Consider the following 8,603-nt stretch of genomic DNA (forward strand, 5'->3'; position numbering starts at 1 on the left):
TATTTGAAAAATAATGTGTTTTTTGAACATTAAAGCATGTCAACATATTCTGTTACACCAAATACACAAAACAATGATCTTTAAAATAGCATCATATGACCCCTTTAAGAAATGCATCAGACATTTACAGATAGTGTTTGCGCTAAGATACAGTGGGGAAAATATTCATTTGATCCCCTGCTTTTTTTGTTTGCCCACTTACAAAGAAATGAAGGGACTGCAATTTTTATGGTAGGTTTATTTTAACTGATAGACACAGAATATCAACCAAAAATCCAGAAAAAACACATTATATAAAGGTTAGAAATTGATTTGCATTTCTGAGAGTGAAATAAGTATTTGATTCCCTACCAACCAAGAATTCTGGTTCCCACAGAAAGCAAGAAGCTTGGTGAGAAGGAAACAACTGTTGGTGCGATTATTCTGTTTGCGCTAAGATACAGTGGGGAAAATATTCATTTGATCCCCTGCTTTTTTTGTTTGCCCACTTACAAAGAAATGAAGGGACTGCAATTTTTATGGTAGGTTTATTTTAACTGATAGACACAGAATATCAACCAAAAATCCAGAAAAAACACATTATATAAAGGTTAGAAATTGATTTGCATTTCTGAGAGGAGCTTGTTAATGATCTGAAGGCAGTTGGGAACACGGTCACCAAGCAAAACATTGGTAACACTACGCTGCAATGGACTGAAATCCTGCAGCGCCCGCAAGGTCCCCCTGCTCAAGAAGGCACATGTACAGGCCCATTTAAAGTCGCCAAAGAACATCTAAATGATTCAGAGAAGGTTTGGGAGAAAGTGCTGTGGTCAGATGAGACCAAAATTGAGCTCTTTGGCTTTACCGCCAAGGCAACAAAGGATTGGCTCAAGAAGCAGAACATTAAGGTCATGGAGGGGCCTAGCCAGTCTCCAGACCTCAATCCTATAGAAAATCTGTGGATGGAGCTGAAACTTCGAGTTGCCAAACGACAGCCAAGAAACCTTAAGGATTGAGAGAATCTGTAAAGAGGAGTGGATGAGATGTGTGCAAACCTGGTGACCAACTACAAAAAAACGCTCTGTGCTTGCCAACAAGGGTTTCTGCACCAAGTACTAAGTCATGTTTTGCTTGGGGATCAAATACTTATTTCACTCACTGAAATGCAAATCAATTTCTAACCTTTGTGTTTTTTTTCTGGATTTTTTGGTTGGTATTCCATACGTTAAAATAAACCTACCATAAAAATGACAGACCCTTCATTTCTTTGTAAGTGGGCAAACTTACAAAATCAGCAGGGGATCAAATAAATATTTTCCCCACTGTATGAAGATCCAAATCACCCCTGAAGAAGCACGGTATGCTGAATGCACCTGTTTTCTCTGATGAAGCAAGGATGCCATTTTCTATTTCTTTCTGTTTTGTTTGTGTATTTGTTTTGTGCATGTGTCTGTTTGTGTGTGATGTGTTTGGTGCAGGTTCATAAGAGCTTCGTACGGTGGCCGAGAAGTGCAGAGCAAATCACAATTCTGAAAACAAAATAACAAATTACAAACGCAAATTTTTTCTCCACATTGTTGGTGAATTGGCGTCCTTTACTGGACAGTTATTTCTACATTATTTGGAAACCATGTACAATATATAATAAATATTCTTCTCCGTGCATCTACAATAAGATTATTTTATTACTACTACTACACTGCACTGTTGAACGTATACATTATTTTCTATTTTCTATCTACAGTACTGGTCAAAAGTTTGGACACATTATTATTTTTATTGTTTTTGAAAGACGTCTCGTATGCTCATCATGTAGGCTTTTTTTTTTTGAAGCCTAGAAACAAAATGTAAATGTGTTAGTTTAATAATTACAGTTCATAAATATTAATCACTAACACTGTAAAATTGATAAGATCAGTAAATTATGAAAACATATGTTTTACTTTGAATGAATGAATGATGCATGTATATAGCGCTTTATTGTGTATTGTTGTACACCCAAAGCGCTTTACAATCATGTGGGGGGGGGTCTCTCCTCAACCACCACCAGTGTGCAGCATCCACTTGGATGATGCGACGGCAGCCACAGGACAACGGCGCCAGTGCGCTCACCACACACCAGCTACAGGTGGAGAGGAGAGAGAGTCATAGAGCCAATCAAGTGGATGGGGATTATTAGGAGGCCATGATAGACAAGGGCCAGGGGGGCAATTTGGCCAAGACGGGGTTACACCCCTACTCTTTACGAGAAGTGCCATGGGATTTTTAATGACCACAGAGAGTCAGGACCTCGGTTTACCGTCTCATCCGAAGGACGGTGCTTTTTGACAGTATAGTGTCCCCATTACTATACTGGGGCGTTAGGACCCACACAGACCACAGGGTGAGCACCCCCCTGCTGGCCTCACTAACACATTATTACTTTGACTCATCTAAATACATTAAGCAAGATTCAACTCATTTTTTAAAGTCAGTTTAATTTCATTTAATATGAAATGACTTAAATAGCCAAGTTCATTGTACTTAAAAAGTACATTGTACTTACTTTTTTTTTTTTTTTTTCTTTTTTATGAGTCATATGTCATATGAGTCGGTCATATGGGAATTTTTTTTTTTTTTTTTACTTCTCTTTCACTTACTTCTCTTTCTCTTTCTCTCACAGTTTCATTTCACTTTGACAGGCCCATTTTGTTTACACACTCACGGAAAACCAGAAGTCTTTAAATTCAAGAGAAATGAAACACATTTCCCCACTAGTGATTCAACCTCTGTAATAGAGCCACACCGCTGTTCTTTGGGGCAAAGCAAATCATATTTGAGTTGTATTTCTGTCAAGGTAGGAGCTTAATACGATCCAAAAATATGATTTTATGATGTTGTCTGCTTTTAAAAAGAAATCGTATACAATTATGTATTATGCATCTGTAATATTCCTGTAACTTGTAACGTGCCTGGGGCCTCATTAATAACCGTTGCGTAGCCTACGCACAAAACCTGCCCTGAAAGAGGCGTACGCCACTTCCTACCCAAAAGGTGGGATTTATAAAAAATAAAAAATAAAAAAAAACTTGACGGGAAAATTTGCGCACCTGGACGCAAACTCTGACCCATGCGTACGGACTTTTTTTTCCTGGAGAAAGAAAAGTAATGAAGTAAACACCGATTTTAAACTGTTTTCATTTCATCATATACATTTACATTAAATAGTCCACTCTCATTAATAGAGATAAGCACTGAAATTATATAAAGTCAGTACGCAGAAGTTAAACCAGAATTATATGAATTTAGACATAGCCTATTTGTAGTGAATGCGCTTGATTACTTTTCCTGTGGTATGTTATGTTTTAATGACAGCGAGGAGTGCTATAGGTGCACATATATTTATCTTTAAAGTAAACTGCACATCTCATGTTATGAGAAAATATTTTTAGCGAGAACAATGATCAATGATGCGCACTTACGATAACTTTTCGATATTGTGGCGGACACTTCTGGATTCGGTGGAACGGTTGTCCGGTTTGAATAGGACCAATGATAATAGCTTGTACAACTTGCTGCACCGAAGTGTTGATGTCGTGTGAAGGCATCTCCACAACATTATGAAAAATGCCACTGTATTTGAAGGAAAGATTTGCACGTTTCCTTTTTAAAATAATTTGTCAATGAGTCAGAGTCAGATGATTGTTTTTACACTGCAATAAATATAGGCCTATATATTTCCACTAAAAATAGCTAAAAGATGTTCACCTTATCAACACAACTGAATTAATTTAATTTAATTGGATTTAAAAAAAAAACAATTGAAATATTATTGGGCCAGTGCAAATTAATGAGATCAACTCTATTCTAAATAATTTTTCTGAGAACTATTTTAAACAGTTTTTATGGATATTTTGATATATTTATTCTAAAACATAACAAGGATACCGGATGATTTTTAGCAATAAAAATTAATGTGTATGGCACAAATGTCATTTATAGTCCGTATCTCATATTTCCTTAATGTCTTGTACCTTTGACGGTGTTAAACATGGTGTCACGTGGATGGGGATATGCATGGAAATAATATGCAGATGAGGTTATGCATAGTAAAACTAATCGTTGTAAGCTCCATATATGGTGATTTCGGGGAGTCGGGGTGGAGATGCACGTACGCACAATCTTCCCCTGACTGGGATTTATAAAGGGATTTTTGCGCAGGTTCTGACATACGCATGGTTTTATAAATCTGAAAACTTTTGAGCATACGCAAAATCTAGCTTTTGAGCCTACGTACACTTTTAGGATGAAATCTACGGAGAGTTTTATAAATGAGAGCCCTGGACTGTGTTTCTCAAAAGCATCGTAAGCTAAATTGATCGTAGAGTCAATGCTTTTGGGAAACCCATGAATGAACTGCTCCTATAAAAATCTTCCCGGTGTACTGAAATTTGTTATGACATCCACTTCAAACATTGCAATGCTAACTTTCTTTAACTCTACAATACCTAAATCCACTACACCAGCTAAAAGGAAATCATTCATGTGACTGGAAAGAAAGCGAGGCTTCGTTTCCCGGTGAACATGTGATTCTCTGATAACATGTGATTTTCAGCTCTTTATCAGCCACAATGGAAATCAAGTGAAAGTGAAACCCGTAAACAACTTCAACAAAATGTGGCTTTATAATTTATCTTTGTAGATTCATGACATATTATAGATAAGCGGCAGCTTGTTGAGTTCCCTTTCGATACTACACTCGCACTGCGTCTTTGCTAGACGCTATGGAAAAAAGTAATTTTTTCTCCTGAACTGAAGCCTTTTTCAATCACGCAGTGAAACTGCACGGCCATTGGTTCTTGCAGTATGTTTTAAAAACGAACCAATGGCTCGGCAGCGGTGCTGCACAAACCTATGGCAGCGAAGCCCGCCAAAGCCCACCAGAATGGGCGGAGTCATCTGACTATATAAGCGGCCGCTTCGCCATAGGATTTAGATTTCTTCCCCTTCAGCAACGACGACGTTCTTCGCATCTCCGCTGACTGAAGAGCCTGTTCACCGTTGACACGCCTCGCAGTGGAACGACTCTGCCCGGCTGATTCAGCACCTTTCGCCGCCTTCAGCGATGTGCAGCAGTAGTGTGGTTCCCCTGCCACCATCCGGCGAGATAATAAAGAGCAAATTTCTAAGAGCAAATTTCTACGGCGTTGTTTCAATTGCCGCACCGTTACTGTGGTACGTGCAGGGCTCCCTTGCACGCCGATGACGGCCATCGTGAGTGCGTTTCCTGCTTGGTGAAATCCTACGCGGAATCCGCCCTCACCGAGACCAATTGTGCTCAACTGTGAGAGCATGAGTCTCGCCTCTCTGCGCTCGTGGATAGCTTTCTTTGCTGAAAGCGACCTCGCACCCTCCCGTTTTCTTCCTCCCAGGAGCCTGTGAGGAAAAAACAGAAGGGCAGAGGATCTCAGCGCTCGGATGATCTGGTGTCATTCAGTGGGAGTGACGAGGAGCTGCTGGATGACAGCCTGTCGCTGTCCCCTCACCAGTGATCCTCTCCTTTTTTTCCAGAGGTCCACGATGAGCTCACCAGATTCACCATACTCTGCCCGCCTCCGTTCTGCTGCTTCATCCGCCTTCACCTCGGTCGACGGCGCTGAAGGCAAGGGGTATGAGAAGTTGCCTCCGCTCGACGAGGCAGTGGCCGCGCATCTCTGCCCGCCCACTGCGATCGGCTGGAAGGCTAAGGCTGCCCATCCATCCAAGCCATGTAGGGCGACGTCAGCCCTCACTGGACGCGCCTACTCATCGGCTGGGCAAGCGGCCTCGGCGCTCCACTCAATGGCCGTGATTCAGGTCTTCCAGTCCAAGCTCCTTGCCAGCACAGACGAGTCAAGTCCGGACCCCGCGACGCTCAGGGAGCTGAGGAGCGCGACAGACCTGGCTTTGCGAGCAACAAAGACCACGGCTCAGGCTATTGGAACGCCACCTATGGCTGACCCTGACCGAGATCAAGGACGCTGACAAGGTCCCGTTCCTAGACGCCCCGGTCTCTCCCAACGGTCTGTTCGGGCCAGCGGTCGAGGGCTTCGCTGAGCGCTTCACTGAAGCACAGAAGTCGTCCCAAGCCATGCGACACTTCCTACCCAAGCATTCCAGCTCTGCAGCTGCCTTGAGTCGCCACAAGTCTGCACCGACTCAGCAGCCCGCGAAGCCTGCACCTGCGGCGGCCGCCGCCACCCAAAAAGCCTGAGCCTCGAAGACGTTCCCGCTCAGCCCAGCGCTACCCGTTTCCAAAGCGCCAGGGCCCCCGGCCTAAGCTAGCGCTGGACCTGACGCCTCCGGCGTCATCCTGAGCAAAGGAGCAGGAAGAGGAGGGGGCCAAGTCTCGCTGCTGCCGGACCACCCCCCAAGCTGCCCCAAGCTGCCTCCCCAAGTCACCTACTGGCTGCAGCATCTCCAGTGCTACAGTTGGGCCTGCTGCGAATGCGCCCCCTCAGGTTTCATCCTACTCATGGCGTCATGGAAGCCTGATTATCAGGTTAAATCAGGCCTGTGTAATGGCCCTGATCCTCTGGATGAACACTCAATGGATGGAACAGGAAGTTCCACTGGGAATGGTCAACAGGAGGAAGGTGGTTTTGACAGATGCTTCCAACACAGGTTGGGGAGCTCTGTGCAAAGGGAAACTGACGTTCGGCCATTGGTCGATAGCGGAAAGAAGTCTGCACATCAACTGTTTCGAAATGTTGGCGGTATGGTGGGGCTGTCAAACCTTTCCACCAGACCTCAAGGGGCATCATGTCTTGGTCCGTTCGGACAGCATGACGGTGGTGTCCTACATAAATCGCCAGGGGAGACTATCCTCGAAGCGGCTCCTTGTACTAGTAGAGTGCCTCTTGGAATGGGCCCAGCTTAATTTACGTTCGCTGAGAGCAGCACACATTCCGGGCATATTGAACCGAGGAGCGGATATGTTGTCATGAAGCAAGGTCCCCTCAGAGGAGGGGATGCTTCAGCCGCAGACAGTTAAAAAAATTTGGGAAGTCTTCGGCAGGGCGGATGTAGACCTCTTCACCTCAGAAGACAATTCTCACTGCCCAATCTATTTTTCCAAGGACAAGGATGCGTTGGCCTACGACTGGCCCAAACTCCTTCTCTACGCTTTTCCCCCAGTTGCCCTGATTCCACAGGTAATCAGGCAGATCGGGGAACAGAAATGCAAAGTGCTCCTGGAGGTCTCGCTCTGGAGAAACCAGCATTGGTTGGCAGAGCTATTGCAGCTACTAATAGCAGACCCGTGGCCTATTCCGCTGAGGCGAGATCTCCTCTCCCAGGCGAACAGGACGATATGGCACCCCAGGCCAGCGCTTTGGGCCTTGCACCTGTGGCCACTCGATGGGAGCCTATTAGTCTCCCAGAGCGTGTATTGAACACCATTTCTCAGACTGGAGCTCCGATGACAAGACGCCTCTATGTCCTTAAATGGTCAGCGTTCTCTGCCTGGTGCTCAAACCGCGGTGAGGACCCGCTCACTTGCGACATATCGGTGATACTGTCCTTCCTGCAGGAGCTGTTGGACAAGGGACGCTCCCCGTCCACGATCAAGGTCTATGTGGGGGCAATAGCGGCTTCTCATGCCCCTATAATGGGCCAATCGGTCGGCAGGAACAACCTTGTTGTTCATTTTCTGAGGGGAGCCAGGAGGCTAAATCCGCCCCGGCCTCTCACTGTACCTACGTGGAACCTGCCCACTGTTCTGAGGGCCTTGAAGGGCCCTCCGTTCGAGCCGGTGCAGTCCGTCGACCTTCGGGTCCCTGTCATTTAAAACCGCTCTGCTACTAGCGCTAGCATCAGTCAAGCGAGTGGGGGACTTGCAGGCACTTTCTATAAGCCCTAATTGCTTGGAGTTCAGGCCTGGCGACTCCAAGGTCGTCCTGAAACCAAGGCATGGCTATGTACTTAAGGTGCTCTCGACTCCGTTCAGAGCACAGGTTATCAACCTCTCTGCTCTTCGTCCCTCAGAGGAGGACCAGGAGTTGAATTTATTCTGCCCCGTTAGGGCTCTGAAAGTCTACATCGAGCGTTCCGCCCAGTTTAGGCAGTCGGAACAACTTTTTGTTTGCTTCGGTGGCCGCACTAAAGGAGACCCGGTCACGAAGCAGAGACTTTCTAATGGCGCTTTTCCACTGCGTGGTACGACTCGGCACGGCTCAGTACGGCACGGCACGGTTCGGCTCGGTTTGCGTTTCCACTGCAGTTCAGTACCGCTTTAGAGTGGGCGGGATTATTCACATGTCATTATAGTTGCGCCGCCTCTACTACCACGACTCCTAAAAAAACGTTTTCATTCCGCATCGCCCCATCAAGCTCTTGCTGGATCCGCTCCTCTGCTATCAAGGAGAGGAACGTCTGTTTTCCCGCAACAGACAGCAAAATTTTTTGGTTGTTAAAAAAAGGTGCACTCGTTCCAAACAGTTGCGTTCGATCCTTCGCTGGCTGTGCTGATTTAAATCTAGCGGTTCTTTTGTGTTTGTGTCGCAAGTTCAGTGACGCAGGTAGTGACGATTCTCTCCGGCCAATCCGTGATCAGCAGAGTTTACACGTCACGTTTTGGTAACGGTACGGTTCACTTGGAACCC

General features: G+C 45.3%; 1 protein-coding gene across 1 annotated transcript in view; it reads left to right on the plus strand.

Annotated features, from left to right (window-relative positions):
* Nucleotides 1-2,750: 2,750 nt before the first annotated feature.
* The window catches only part of LOC107696345 (E3 ubiquitin/ISG15 ligase TRIM25-like), a 23,054-nt gene continuing 17,201 nt past the window's right edge, over nucleotides 2,751-8,603 (plus strand). Inside the window, exon 1 of the mRNA XM_016496642.1 lies at nucleotides 2,751-2,818. The gene's annotated coding sequence lies outside the window, so the exon portion shown is untranslated. The remainder of the gene's footprint in view (nucleotides 2,819-8,603) is intronic.

The sequence above is a fragment of the Sinocyclocheilus anshuiensis genome, unplaced genomic scaffold (assembly GCF_001515605.1).
Source record: "Sinocyclocheilus anshuiensis isolate Anshui unplaced genomic scaffold, SAMN03320099.WGS_v1.1 scaffold62, whole genome shotgun sequence".
NCBI lineage: Eukaryota > Metazoa > Chordata > Actinopteri > Cypriniformes > Cyprinidae > Sinocyclocheilus > Sinocyclocheilus anshuiensis.